The following is a 16142-nucleotide window of genomic DNA, read 5'->3' on the forward strand; positions in this document are numbered from 1 at the left end:
GCTGGACAGCTAAAGAACATGTTCTTGTAATATCACCTTCTGTATTCCTGCTGGGCATGGAGCTAAGCTGGCTTTCTCATCTTTCTTTCCTAGAGCAAAAAGAAAGCACAAACAGAAGATAACAAGAGAAACAAAGATAACCCTCTAGGAAAAGTCCAAAGTGCTTCTCCCCACTATTATCCATCATCCTATCTGAAAGCATTAACTTTTTCCTGTTTGGCACAAAGGACACTATATTTGTCACCAGAGTTTGTGCAGTCCCTGAGAAGGGCCAGCAAGCAGCCAAAGTGTAAGGAACAATAGATCCAGCATAAATAACAGCATGAATCTGGGTTTAGATCAGGAGTGGGAGAATTACGAATGTCTGAGAAGCTTAAAGGAAAGGTTTAAAATGTATCATCATTGCTAAAGATACATTTTTTGCACAATTTTAAGCTTCAAAGTTTTAAAAACTTCTGGATTGTTAATGCTCATTTGTTTTCCTGAGTTGGAAACAGTCCGAAGACAACAATGTGGTTTTGCTATGAAGGAAACATGCTGAGATCAGCCTGTGTCTCTGTCCAGAACTGCTGACTTCAGGGTGCACTGCTAAGTGCTTTTCATCTCATGGTAACCCATGTGTATTTGTGCTGCTGCAAACAAGTACAGCTCTTTGTATGATTTTGCTGCATGCAGTCACAAAATCACAATGGCTGCTTTCTAACAGCACCATATAAAGTGGGTAGCAAAAGTCCCTTCCACTCAAGCCTCTCCTCCCAGGCTGGACACTGCAGTGCATCTAATAATGCTGAAAAGAGGAATGGCAGGAAGATTAGGAAACTTTGAGCCCTGTGAGATATGTGTGCATGATCTGTTACAAAGAGTCGTCTTATCAGGGAAACATTGGAGGAATTTATTCCTTGCTGTCAGTGGCAGAGTCCATAACTCTGCTGCTTGAGCAAACAGCACCAGGGTTGATAGAGACATCAAAGAGTCAGCCCTTCCTTCTAGAGCAGTGCCATCCCTCCTGTAACATTATCAGACAAGGAAATGATTACAGAATATTGCATTTGTACGAATAAATGTGCACCTCAGTGGAACAAGAGGCATAGCTGCGAGTAAGGTTGGGGTTAGACATTAAGGTTGCACTTATATTATCTGGATTTTAGTCTCAGTTCTGCCACAAATCTTCGCTTTGTCTCTTGGTGTGTCTTGGAGGGCGTCTGAGTGAAACAGAGCACAGCTTGCTGAGTGGTTGGCACAGTACTCTTTTAGGGAATGTAATGTAAACTTCTGCTTTCCAGTGCTGTGCCTACACAGGTTTGCACTTCTGCAGCTATACCATTAGTTTGTTCAGACTGTTTGAAATAACACAAAAAACACACAGCAAAGCAGGTGGTTTTCATTTCATGACCTTGACCCTTGCCTATTAAAGCAGTCATGGGCCGTATGGTTCAGGTTGAAAGTCTCTGCATTCACCTCCATAGGCTTCAGGTCAAACTCAATGAAATTCATTTCAGAAATCCTTTGCAGGAAACAAACAGTGAAAAGGAAAGCACAGTACTGCAGGATGCAAAGGAGAATCATGGTAACAAAACTTAATCACTTAGAACTGCTTAAAGGCTTTTTTAGTTAAATGATTGAAAGTGTTGTAGTTATAGTGACTAGGATGATAAAAGATTAGATTATTTTTTTTAATGAAAAAAGTGATTAAATTAAAGCATGGCACACGGACTTCAGAATAACTGCATATGATTGAATTTATAGCACCGAACTTACCAAGGGAATGACTAACCTGTTGCTGAGAATAAAGCTTGTAAGCAAAAGGATGTAAATAGTAAGAACAGCCTCACTAATAAGGGCCATACTCCAGACGCTAACTGAGCTGCTTTGGTCTAAGGCAGTGGCTTCAGAAGACACCATAGTGGGCAGTAATATCAATGAGTGTTATTTTCCCTCCTGACTCGCAGGGCTGCTCCATTTCACCCCTTGCTGCTGCCTGCCTTCACACCAGCTCTGACCTTGGTATAGCTTTTCTATGGGTCGCACAGTGAAACAAAAGCTGCTTTTGAGCATGCACACACAGAAACAAGCAAACATATCTTGCCAGGTTATTTTTTATTACAGGCCATTCCCCTGATCTGTCACCAAGCACAGGCTCTCACGTGTTGGCACCGACACCTGGCACAAGGTGAGCTGAAGCAGGGTGGCAGGTTCAGGCACAGGGCAGGTACCAACCAGCCCTCAGCACTACAAGTCAGCTTCTCCTTTGCCAAAGGCACAGCAAAGATTTCATGTGATCTGAAGATCACCAGAAATAACCACTGTTGGGTTTTGGTTGGTTTGTGCGGTCAAATGGTGTTTTTACAGTAACTGCTTAACAAAATGTTTAACCATATAGGAAGTGATGGAGCATCAATTACTCATTTACCAAAATTCAGGAGTCTGAATGTAAATTCTCCTTATGCTCCCATTCCTAGCATGTCATTATTCCAATTAGGAGAATGCTTAAGATATTTAAATAATATCCCATTCAGCTACACATATGAGAAAATGCATTCACACAGTACAATAATGCAATTGTGCCTTTCCTCTGAGAAGGCAAAAAGGGGTTATTGGAGCCATTTTGAGAAAAGCAAAGGCAGTAAGACAGATTGGGCATGAGAAAACATGAAATCAGATAGCAAAAGTAAAAAAAGAAATGCATTTAGAGCAGAGCACAAAGCCAACAAAGCCAACTGTGTGAGATGAGAAACCCCAGTGCTCCACTAGCCAGAGAAATATGCAGATTTGGGATGACTTATTTTTGCATCAGACAAGACAAGTGAGCGTGAGCGGCCTGATGCTCTTCTGACTTTCACTGACGCAAATCAGGAGCAGCTATGCTCAGGGAACTCAGCTCAGCATGCTCAGGTATGCTACAGTAACAACTATTTTAGTTCAGGTCTCAAACACTAAGTGCAAAACCTGGCCATCAGCCCTCGTACTTAGTAATGGCCAACATAGCATTGTGGCACCTTTCTAAAGAGCACCAAGTCTCAGTGACAACTACTCAGTCATGAACACCGGGACTTCTGCTACCCAGCCAAGGGGTCAGCAGTAGAGGAGGTCTGTGTTTAACCAAAGAGAACACAAAGACATTTTTACAGTTGTTTATGTTTATTTGTTCTATAAATACTGAGTCAGGATTCCTTTTTGGCCAGCCTGCAGATCTGATTAATGTATTTTTCAGTTGCTTTTTCATGACTATAAATTGAGAGGTGACTTCAGGTTGTAATACCCAACGACCACAGCTGCTAAAAATAGACCACAGCAACTTAATGCACACATCAGCGTTTAACCACCACTCTCCCAGACACCTCAGCTCTATAAAGACCCTGCACATGGACACACTAGTGTATTTAGAGGCACATTACCCTGCTCTGGCTGTGAATTACCTTGTCCAGAGAACACGAAGAAGAAATCTGTGCAGAAGGAGCAATGAGCAGGAGGCAGAAGAGCTGCTCATAGACATGCAGCTGAATGCTGCCCTGTCCCACAGGAATGGGAGGGCAAGTGCTTTCCCTTGGGAAAGGCAGCATTCCAGCCCTTTCAGTGCTTTACAGCATTATTTTCAACTGCAAAGAGTTTTTAAAATAGCAGCCAATAAGATCCAGACAGAGAAGGAAGAAAAGGGTGTGATGGGAATCAGAATGATGCAATTTCGATGGATTTTTTTCTTGTGAAGTCGCAGGCCTAGAAATAAATCTGACAAAGCAAAGTCAAAACCTTCCTCTTTCCCACAGTGGACTGTAGCCTTTTTTATCTTTAAAGTTTTCAAACTGATGAGTACAAAGCAGCTCTGAAGAAGAACTATTAACTCGCTGATGGATGAAGGTACCTCGTCTGGGTTCTGGAAACCATGGTTCTGCCACATGGGTTCTGACCCACCTTTCTGGGCCAGGGGAGCTCGTAGCAAAGTGGTAGAGGCAGAGCCAAAGCTCTGCCCATTCTCTGCTGTTCTCCTCTGGGTAACTGAGTGAAAGAGGTAGCCTGGCTGAGTCAGGAGAGCTGCCATTAGGGCAGGGAGTTTGGCCAAGGAGGAGAGGACAGCTACAGGAGGTGGGGATAAGGTTGGGGAAAGTCAGAAAAGAGCTAAAACAGTGAAGAAGTAGGTGCTTAATCTTACATGCATTGAAGCAGAATTGAAGGGGCCAAAGTGGGCAATGATTTTTTTTTCCATTAACTTATTTAAGCATAATTCTTGTCTTAAACATCTGTGGTTCCAGGCCACATGAAATATACTGGTCGTGTCCATCAGTGGGACCCGCTGCCTCACAAACTAGTTTTTATTGTTGCAATTGGGAGCGGTTTCAGGCCTGGCAAACAAAGGTCTGGGCAACATCACCCTGTCTAGTGATGCAGTTTACCATTCTACTTGGTGTTCTCTTTCTCAGATGAGGAGATGAACAGAACTTCAGAGGAAGAACACAAAAAGTTTGGAATGTGCAAGGAAAGTCAACATTTCTAAGGAGGCAAGACAGTAAGGTGGGGACTTGGCAAAGATCTCTGCCATTAATGGTCTTCTCTCAGTTTTTCGAAGTGACATCTACCTGAAGTTATTTGTCCAAAGTAATTTCACTGGTAAGATCAGCAGCAGTGAGCAGCAAGAGGTGAGCAACACAGTGTATCTCATGATCTGTCATGGCAGGGCTTTAGTTCTTTAGCTGCTGTTTTCATTTTGTACTTAGGGTCTTTAGTTTTGTGCTTATGGCACAGCCTCAGCAATCATGCTCCAGGTGACCAGCTGAAGTCCCCTCCTCACCCTCTTCCTTTGCAATTTTCTCCCACCATAGGGATGTCCACCCACCTGTCAGCAGCTGCTGTGAGATCCTGGGGGATTACTGGAGCACTAGTAGGGCCAGAGCCAGAGCCAGGATAGAGAGAGATGAGAAAAATTCAAAGCATGGGGAGAATGTTGCTGTACCCAGATGTGGTATATTAGAGACAATATCACATTTCTCCTAGGGAGCCCTTCTCTCTGTCTGTGTCTCAGCTACTGCTGCTGAAGCCATTCCTACCGTATCACTTCCTGCATGCGGGGCTACTTGCAAAAGACATGTTCCTAAGACCATACTGCGTGATGTTTTTGTGCTCTGGATTAGCTTAATGGAACTGCAATAGAACCTGCAAGACAGCTTCCCAGCTGGTAAATTGTGTTTAAACAGTGGAAAACAAATATGCTTTCTTAATGCTCCAGTCCTACATCTGGTTGCTTAGCACTGTTCCTATCTCCGGCCCGTTTTGCAGTGCTTCAGCAAAATTGCCAAACAAGCTGGCCAAAAATCAATTGAACAGCGATCAGAAGAAAAAAACAAATGAGATGTAACAGTTACTGATGGGATACACAGGCATATCAATTTGGCAGCTAGTCAAACTCTTTGAGGCAATCAGCCATGCTCATTAAATGTCAGAGTTGTGAATTTGCCTGGGGCATTATCAGCAAAGGCTTGAAAGTGGCCTGGCTCAGTTGAAAAAGATTTTCTCTTCTGAATTTCAGGTAAGCAGGTGAATGAGATGCCAGTAGCAATTCCATGCCCCCATTTTAGCTCCAGAACCTGATTTCTGTGTCACAAAGCCAGGCTGTAAATGGGAGAGGGAGCATGTTTGACTTGGAAGATTCAAGAAGCAGCAGATTCTCCATATACACTCAAACTTAGAAAGAAACATGCTGCCATTACTGGGATTGGTTTCCTTTGTAGTATCACAGCAAATGTGTTGCGTGACAGTTGCCAGGAGTTAACATAAAATTGAAGACAGCTAGAGCGAGGAAGAGAAAACCTAATTATTTTAGAGGTCAGCAAAGAATGAATGGTAGCTCCCTTCCTTGACACTTGAGCAGGGCATGGCCAGCTGCTGGCACAGGGCAGGCCCCCTGCCTCCCACCTCCTACCTTTCTGTTCTCTGAACCTCAGGTGGTCGTTGCTGCTTTAGATTCAAAAAGCATAAAGTAGAAGACACAATGGCTTGCTCATTTGAGTAAGCTGTGGGAAAATACTGGGAAAAGAGTTTATACTGTGTAGATATGAGGAAAGCCATCCTTTTTTTCATTTGTTTTTTGCACCTGACAGAAGTCTCAGTAATTGTAGGTTTTAAGGCAATTATTATTCAGATATCTCTGTGGAAATCGGTAAGGTCTCCCACAGACAAACCAGTTACCAGTTATGTATGGCCTCGATTGTGAAATACACACTTGGCTAAGAGCTTTGCCTCACTAATGACCTTGGAATATGACCTTTAATTTTGAACGTGTGTCTGCATAAACAAGCCATCACAATTTGTCTGCACTGTGCTCATCACAAAAATCATTCACACAGAAAGGACCTGGAGGTAAGAAGCAGGCAGATGCCATTCTTGTGGCACCCAAGCTTGGTGATTTCTCTACGGACATGAGACTTCCATACCCTATCACAAAAGAGAAAAGGGGTCTCTGTTTGGAAGGGGAAGAGGCTGAGAAGAAACCTCTGGGCAGAGATCTCTGTCCCACTGGGAGCAGGGGCTGCCCAGCTGTGTGAGCTCTAAGCACTCTTCAGGTTCCTCCACAGGAGTCTTTGCTTGGGGCCTTTGTATATTTGGCCATTACAAAAACATTCAGTACACAGATGGCTGAGTGATTGGCAGAGTATTGCTTCTGGAGTATTACTGTTGCACTGGATGGGAGTCACTATCAGTCTGACTAATGCTGTCCACTTCTATATCACATTTCTAAACATGCAAATAAATCTGCACCCTTTGCTCACGGCAGAAGTGCCTGTGGGTTTGAATTGAGATTGTGAGAGTGGCTGGCTGGAGGGGACCTGCAGACCTGCTACATCAAGCACTGCTGAGCCAGTACAAAGAGAGGTTTCTGAGGATTGAGAAGTTGATGCCAGACACTGCACTTCTCTAGCACTGGATCCAGAGGGGACCAGTATCCATCTTTCCACTGCTCAAAAACAGCAATAGTTCAGGAGGATGCAGCATTCATTAAGAGAATTCTGATTAGCACTGACAACATGTATGAGACCTTTTTCTGATACTGTTTACAGAAAGGAGGATATTGGTTCTTCACCTCCAACATAGCAGTTCACAGGAAAGAGTTAAAGTTGTAGCTGCAGACTCAAAATGGGCAGCAATTTGCAACTTAGTGTTGGGTCAGCAGTTTGGCTGATAAAGGAGACCTGACCTCACCTGTAGTGAAAAGTCCAAAGGTATCTTCAGGAGATTTCAGGATTGTTGACCAAAAAGCAAAAGTGCAGAAATCTGCATGGGGCAGTAGCCTAGAAATGCCAAAATAAATGTTGTGACATGGTGGAGGCTTCTAACTACCAATAAGACAGCACTCTGCCATGCCCTTACACCATCTGAAACCCCATCCAAAGGATGTCTCCTTGAGTGGCATGATCTGAGTCTTGTTGAATCCAAGGTTTAGTGCCACAGTGACAATGCTTCCTACAATTCCTATGATGCTGGAGAAAATGTCTTGCCCATTATTTATACCATTAAGGCCTGGATTTCCTCTGCAGGAGAAGCCTTCATGTAAAAATGCACAGTGAATGCTCTAAAGAAGGAGCAGCATGTGCTCAGATTGTGAAGCAGCTGATTTGAAGGCGGTGAGACCCTTAGGGATCCCTGGGCCACAATGGTTGACATTTGAGGCAGGAAATGATGGTTTATTTAACTAACTGAACTGAAAACTGCCAGGGAATTTAAACAAGGGAAACAGAATAACTCGTGGCAGCATTAGCTAAGTAAGGCATGCAGGCTAAAACTCTTGTGGTCATGGGAAATACTGAGAGATATGTGACATCTGTAAGTGGCAGTGGCCTCAGCTTTGTGATTCATCTAAAAGGCAGATCAGGTGGGCAAAGGATCCCCAGAGGCTGTTCCTGCCTGCTCAGCACAGCTCTGACTTAAAGTTTCTGAGATATAATGGCACAATTCTGGCATAAGGCTATTTTGCTCCTATATACGTGTGGTGTTTTTCAAATGCTTCAGTAAAAATTCTTTTGAACACTTTTACTAGTTAAAAAAAAGTTTCTGTTCAAATAATGCCTTTCTTCACTTTTCTTGGCCATATGCAGGAAACTCTAGAATTTTTCACTTTCTGCGGCAGTGAATGATGTCTAAGGGTTTGACTTCGCTAGAGGCTAGAAAATCTGGCTACAGAAATCAGGCTGAGAAGAGAAACCCTCTCTAAGTGAGATAACCTTAGTAACAGCAAAACAAATCGATAGAATGGTGCAGCAGAAAAGTATTTGTGATTCATCAATTGGTAACCAAGTTAAAAAGAAGAAAAAAGGGGGGAAAAAAGGATTAAAAAAAAAAGTAGAAATGAACTATGAGCTGCTGGGAGGTTTCACAAAGCAAATCTGACTTTGCCAGAGCCCAGCTGAGCTCAGGGCAGAGCTCCTGCAGGTGAGTAGCTCAGTCCACGATATCCCTTGGCTTTGCCCACCAGGGACATTCCCATAGCCCAGGTTTTTCTCTTGTGCATCCATGCCCTGCTTCCCTCCAGCCCTGCAGAGGGCCAGGCAGTCATGGTTTCAGGCCTGGAATTCATTGTCCCAGCTGCACTTGAGCCCATTGAACAGGGAAAATGGCAGGTAGCCGTCCTCTGCAGAGCACTGACCTTAACCTCCTTCTCCAGCCCACTGAGAGGGCAGAGTTCAATGAACAGTCTGGCTGCTCTGCTGAAAGCTATGGCCTCAGGGGAACTAACATGTTGTTGTTGTTGTTGGGTTTGCTTTCAGCTGAATGGTCCCCAGCCGGCTTCATTGCGCAATTGTACAAACACCAGTGCCAGCACAAATAAGGGACGATGAAATAGCCAGTGCTGCTGGCCAGGTTTCTTCTCTCAGCTCTGCTAACTTGGCTAGCTGAAGCCATCCACAAAAGCATGTGGGACACCTGCTCCAATTCAGTGAACCTAAAACTCTGAAATTATTATTTGTATCCTCCCGCCCTTCTGCACAGATCCCAGTATTGGCTTGCTCCTCCCTGCGCTGCACTTTGCTTAATTTCCACGTGCTGCATGCTTTTTAAATATTCACATGGTGCTGTCTGGAGGAGAGCACTTCAGAAAGGAATGAGTCTGTAACACTAAATCATCTCCTGCTGAGCACCACAGAAGCATCACAACCTTGAACAATCGATCGGCTGATTTTGTGTTATTTATGTTGCCCTAAAGGCTACATTTCAAAACTTGAAATGTATGGATTAGAAAGGCTGACAACTCATTCTGCTCAAGCTGTTTAATAATGGTGCACAGATCCTGTTTCAAAAGCTTGTTTTTGGGGGAGGGAATATATCCAACTTGCAGAGGCCAACTTCCTTCCCAGTTTAGGTGAACACAACCTTCCAAATATTTAGAAACTGATTTAAACTAGCAAAGTCAAGGAAATCAGTATTAAAACTCAAACTTCTGCTCGATGGTCTATTTGTAGTTCATCCAGTGGTAATGAGCCAGAGTCTTGCCTAGAATAAATGGCCATAAATCCACTTAAGCCATGCAAGAACGTTGATTTATGCTTGCTACAAATCTGACCTTTATTTCAGTATTTCACAGTGAGCTCCAATCCTCTTTGCACTGCTTATTTATTAGAATGGAATTAGATTTACCAAGGTATGCTCAGACAAAATGGATTGCTTTTCTCTCAGGTTTTTTGAGCCAGGGATAAAATGGTGGGCTATCTGGATGGAAAAAATATTAATATTATATATATCATTATAATATATTATTACAATATATTCTTTATAATGTATATTATAAAGATATTTTTATTGAAGAAATTCAGCAGCGGTAGCATCATTCATTGCTGCGCCACACTTTATTTCTCAAAGTAATGAGAATGGATGTAACATGCTCCACACATTACAAAGCCTTTCCAGGAAATCTGAGATAAATCTGAAGAACCGAGGTTGAAATATGTTCAGCTAATGAACGGTTGCATAAAAACTTAAATATATGCAACCATGTGATTTGCTGAAGGTGCTCTGGAATTAACATACCCTTTTGTTTGCTTAACTGCAACTACACTGCTCCGAATGACCTCATGTTCTTTATTTCTAAGTCCACCAATCCTTCACCCAGCATCAGCATACTTCGAGATGACAGACTTCCCAGAGGGAGATAGTCAAGAATTTATTATATTAGTTTTAAATACAATACTCTTGATTTTGGCAATAGTAGCTGTGTGGTAAATACTGCTTGTCACCACAGAGAGCTGTGCTGAGAAAACTGCATGTGTGACTACAGGACTGTAAAGTGTTCAATGTGGGAGCTGCAGTCAGAAGACAGAGCTCATGGCAGAGGCAGCGATTTGTTTGCTAAATTCTGTTTCACACAGGTAACACCTTAAGCTGCTGTTTTTAGCTTGCACTAGGTTTTGACTTGTTGCCTGATGATGTCTGAAATGTTAGTTTGCAGCTAATTGCTTGCAGCCTGACCACCAGATAAAGACTTCTCTAGCTTAACAGTAACAGCCATAGGGATTTGGCAGAGAAACATTAAGGCTGGTATGGACAAAGTATGAATGGCAACGTACGAGTGCAAAATCATCAGGAAAAACAAGAGGGGATAAAGGAACAGCATGAGCATATGTGCCAGAATGAGAAAGTCACTGGGATCACAGCACACGCTGCACAGCTTCTTGGGGACCTGGCTCTGGAAAACCTCAGGCTGCTTTCTGGTGAGCCTCCTGGTGGAGGCAGCTTGGCTCCAGCCCTGTCTCCCAGTGGACCTTAGATCTATGCTGTAGCATTTTCTTCAGCCCTACAGTGGTACCCAAAGGTGGACCTTGGACCTTTTTACCAGGCTTGCCTCAGCTTTCCCTGCTGGTCCCATCTCCTGCTGCTCCTAGGTGGACTCTGGAAAAGATTAGTTAACCTGCCCAGTTTGGACCCTGGACCTGATTAATCAGTTTGCCTTGATGGGACTGTGATAGACTCTATTATAATTGTCTAGGTATGAAGGACTGTGCCCAGCTGGTGAAGGCACTGCCTGTGTTAGGTCACCAGCTCCTAGCTCGTTCCAGTGCGAGTTCTGTATGTATGTGGCTGTGCACATCTCCAACTTCATGCACATGAAAGGAAAGGTTAAATCAGTCTGTAAGAGAAAGGGAGTAAAATCAGTTTAAAATCAAACTTCTCTCCCTAGGAAGTTTTGCATTGTACTTGGCTACATTAGCCAAACATCAGCAGTAGAAATACTGGACATAGTACTCTGATCTGTTGGAGAGGTGAAGGTATGTTGTGTCCTCAATTCGGCACCTTGTTCCATAATTATATACAAAAGAGATTGGATTTGTTAATTTTGGAGTATGGGTGGACTTGGTAATCAGGACATGGGTTTCTTTAAGAGAGGAGAGGCTGAGATGAAGGAGTGTAACAGTGAGAGAGCGGAAGAATTTCAAGAAGCAGTTCATTTTTTAGGTTGCTTTGATTTGATGGCTTATTGTATATTTATTTTCACATACTATGTAGTACAGATGTGTAAAATCAGCCAGGATCTTGACTTTCAGGAATGCTATGGTCCCAGCAACTGATGTAGATCTTCCAGACAGGCTCTCAGCACTGTTTGGGAAATAAATCCAAATATTTCAGTTGCAAAGAAGATGCTTTGGCTCCAAAGCAGTAAGAGAAAATGCACAATCTATTTGATCCGCTTCAGATGCCACAACCATCTGCAACTGCATGTGACAAGTACATATTTCTCAGATTCATGGGCATGTATGTTTGCAAAGAGTGTTGAATACTTGCAGTAAAATAGATAAACCTTTAGTATGCTCTTTTTGTTATGTATAGTTGTCTCTCAGCAGCTCTCTGTAGCAAGATCCTCTCTTTGCAGACTCTGGAGGGTTCGAAACCCACAGTCAAGTGATGCAGAGCCTTTCAAGGCAAGACATTGTGTACAAAAGTGCCTGTCAAGCAGCCAGCATGAACAACAACGGCTGGCAACGGGAAAGGGTGACAGATGCTTGTTCTAACATGCTATTGTGCAATATCGCCGCCTACTGCAAGGCTCCAGCTGCTGCTATAATAAAGGCACCAGCGCCATCTGCTTTCTCAAACCCAGCTGAACCGAGGAGGAAAAGTCCTCATCGAGGACTCCGACGGGCTAGCGCCTTAATCTCTAACCTTCACCTTCGTAACATCCCTCGTTGTTCTTAATTCTTATACCTTGCGTGTTTTGCTCTCGAGTAGAAAGAACAAACTCCGGTGACCAGAGATGGGCCGGTGCACGTGTGCCACTGCACTGCATCCTCTCATGTGATACAGAGAGGTCAAAAGGGCTCTACAGCAAGCACCTGTGTGCCCACCTCTGTACGTACATGCATCTGCTCACCACTGCTCCACTGTGCTGTTCTTTCTGTGCATCAGAAATAGCATTTTCTTATACTCAGTATTTGCACCATCTCTAAGGTGGGAGCTCAGATGAAACGCAGACAGCAGCTTTGGTTCCAGGTAGCTTGTAGGGCACCAAGCAATGATCAGTGGGAAGCTGCTTGTTGAATCAAGATGCTATCTCACAGTCCAGGTTTCCTGTCAGAGGTGTTCTGGAAGTTTCACGTTTCTTCAGTAACATATATCAGCCTAATCCTCATCACAGAAGATGTTACTTTACCCCTGTTACTTTTCAGCCTCTCTTCTGTTGTTCTTATTAACATAGTATCATCAGGGCACTAAATTTGCACTTCTACATTTTAATACTGCTTTTTCACATTTGCTGTGATGTGGTGAGTTTTGTTTTGTTTTGTTTTGTTTTGTTTTGTTTTTCATTGCCTTCCTGTTAGCAACCTTGGGAAGAAGGTTACACTTCTAAAGCAATCCTTCTTTTGTATCTTTGGAATTCCTATTAATATATTGCTTGCTTAAACAGTTCTACCTACCATCTATCTATGTATTTGCATACCACATACTGTAGGCGTTTAATTTCCTATTTCCTATATGCTTCTTTTTGTGGACTTTCTGATGTGCTTAAGTGACAGACACTTTCAAGATACTTTAGCTAACTAAACTATTAAATAAACTAAACAACTAAATTAAATGTAATAGCTTTCTCTTTTTCTACTCTTATTTCTTCTATGGTTAAGAAAACACTTTGCAAATACAGCTATTCCTTCAGCTGTTTTTACTATCATTCTCCTCTAGTTCTGGCAGAATTGATTTCATGCTTTCTTTCCCTCTAAGATGTACTTTTATCAGTAGTGTCCTGATTTTCTAGGTAGTCCTCAGGACCCAGTTCTTCACCCTCGTAATGAAGTTCACCCACTGACCTTAATGTTCTCATGCAGACTCAGCACTGCATGGCTAACTGCTGGGTGAGACACACACATGTGTGTGCTTGCAGTTGTCCTGATAAAAATCAAGACAATTGTTTGGAAATCCATCTCAAACACTAGTGAAGTTTGTTTCTTGGCATCTTGTGTGTTTCTTTCCCCAGAATACAGGAATTAGAAGTAGTATTTTGTGAAATACGTTGTTTTTTAATGTATGCTTTTTAGATCAGCAGTGATCTTTAGATTACCTCCAGAGGGATTCGTGTTCTCTGAATTACCTTGCATTCCTCCATAAGGGAGCTGCGACTTTCCTTGACCAGCTGAGCCATTAAACAATGAAGTGCTAGAGTTAACATCTTTCCACTAACACGTTTAAGTACCTAGAAGATAGCAAAGATATGAGATTACATTGATTAAATAGCATCAAATGAGTTCATTTCCTGCTCTGACTAGGTAGCACTATCTGTATATAGCAGAAAAGCCTCAGATGAGGATATCTTGGTTTTAGGAGGACTTCTAACACTGTCTCACAGGATTGGCAGTCTCACAAGCAAGCTGTAGGAAATCTTGAATGGAAAAGTGTGTGGTTGGGTGCAGAACTGGACCTAAAGAATATTCAGCAAGAATATATTGTTAACTCAGCCAAACGGATCAAGTGGAATTCTACAGGAGTATTTCCAAAGCACTGATTTGATATTTTCATTAGATAATTTGGGTGGTGTATAAGGAAAATTGCTTATGAAACCCACTGCTAGGAGGGGCAGTGAGTGCTGTAGGATAGGACTAAGCCCACCATGAACTTGGTAAAGTATAGTCAGGGGAAAAGGCAATTCAAAAGACTGCTTTCACTCTTTGCTCTTGGCAGAATTACCAGCATCCCAGATGCAGGTTGTGGAATTACTGGTCTGGTGGCATCACAGTGTAAGCACAGTTGGTGGTTAGCATAGGTCACAAAGCAAACAGGAATCAGCCACGTCACGCCATCACAAAAACATCAAACAGCACTGGAGGATATATATAAAGGAATAGCCTTTGACAGGCAGGTGAGGCCATTCTTCTGTTATGTTTGGGGCTGGTAAACATTCCATTGGCACACTGTACTATGCTTTAGCTAGAAAAGAGAATTAGAGATCTTGTGAGGAAACACTGGTGGAACAGGAGTGGTTTGTCCTAAGGAAGGGGAGATGCGGCAGGGCATCCCTGAATATGAACACTGTATTTCTAAGGGAGAGCAACAAACTCATCTGCTGAAAAGACTCAGTGGGCAACTGAGGTCCAGACTACAGGCTAGAAACAGCTTTGCCACGGTGCAGTTAAGGAAACAGGGAGAGATTACTGTGGGGTATGACAGCCTAGCATTCTTAGTTTTCAAGTGCAGATTGGACATATTTGTGTCCGAAATGACCTCAACATCATTGATCCTGCTTTTTGGGAAGGAAGGAGACACTTTCCAACCCAGTTTTGCTGTCTGGAGTCAAAGATACCTAAGTTAGAAGCCTAAATTACACACTGTGGATACCAGCTAATTACCATCCCGAGACTCTTGCTTTCCATTTGTGTTTAACGTATCATTAGGAAAACATCTTAGAAGTCAATAATTTAAATCTAAAGTAGCTATAATGTAGGCTGGTACCATGTAATGCAAACTCTATTTGTTCAAACCTGTGCTTTCCAAGTCCTGGGCTTCTTTTGAGCACGTACTGCCAGCTCTGCTGACATCTAAATGGCTTATGATCTAGGGACCTGTCTTCTGGACATTAGGATGATCCAGTTTATCTAATAAAGGCTTTATTAGAACATCCACGTAACTTAGTGCAGAAAGGATGATGGATGAAAAGAGGAAAGGATAACTTACACATATATTACTCATCCTGAAAATGCTAAAACTCGGGCTTGGAACAGTCTTTGATGTTTCACATCTGCAGATAGTTTGTAATTAAGTCTGTAATCCTCTGAACACTTAAAGTTAATAGGATTAACCATATGCCTGAAGTGTGTGTGGGGCTAGTGTGCAAAGCTGCTGTAGAGTGCAGCTGATGAAAAAAACTTGCGACAGACATCTTCCAGTGGAATACTGTCTAATACTTTCTAAGTGTTTTCTAACCACTCCTAATTCTAAGCAATTTCCTAACATGAGGATGTTTAATAAAAATAAAACCCAGCAAAGTTGTTGTCTGAAGAAGTGTTGCACACAAAAAGAGCAGATGAGTGAACTTAGTCTGAAGCAGAAATTACAGGGTTTGGAAGATTTGAGGGGAGTTATTGTGGTTTCTTGGAATGTGTAGATTTCAACTCGCTGACTTTCACCATTCTTTCAAGGTCAGCTTGAGATTAAGCATGCACAGGGTCAGATAGTTACAAAAATAAGAAGCATTTTCTAGCTTTTTCTTTCCTTTAGCAGCAACATCAGTTAGGTTTAAGAACGCCAGAATTGTTCCTTCTCCTGCCCCTGTCAGACTTGCTCTTCTTTGGGAACCCTGGCAAATCTAGTCTGCATCAAATCATCACATTGTGAATGTATGAAGAGCTTAGGAAGAACAAGCATGGTTTGGGCAGTGATTTAAGATGTTGCAAGGACAGAACTATAGGCACACACAGCACCAAGATTCACATCTGTTGCACATCTGACACAAAAAGAAACCAGAGCACATCAAGGTGCCGTGCAGCATGCTAGGCTTGAGGTTTGGTGCCCTTTATGCCCTGGGTGCACCCTAATCGGCTCTTGACACAGCTCAGCAGTGGTTACCACCGTATGAAATGCCTGCTACAGGCACGTACAGCAACAAAGCTGCTCCCACTAGTTGCAACACAGATGTAAATCCCCTCTGCTACAGGATGCTATTGTCATCTGCAGGAAAAGGTAAC

The sequence above is a fragment of the Cyrtonyx montezumae genome, unplaced genomic scaffold (genome assembly GCF_038088225.1).
Source record: "Cyrtonyx montezumae isolate F1298 unplaced genomic scaffold, pur_monq_1.0 scaffold_10, whole genome shotgun sequence".
NCBI classification, from domain to species: domain Eukaryota; kingdom Metazoa; phylum Chordata; class Aves; order Galliformes; family Odontophoridae; genus Cyrtonyx; species Cyrtonyx montezumae.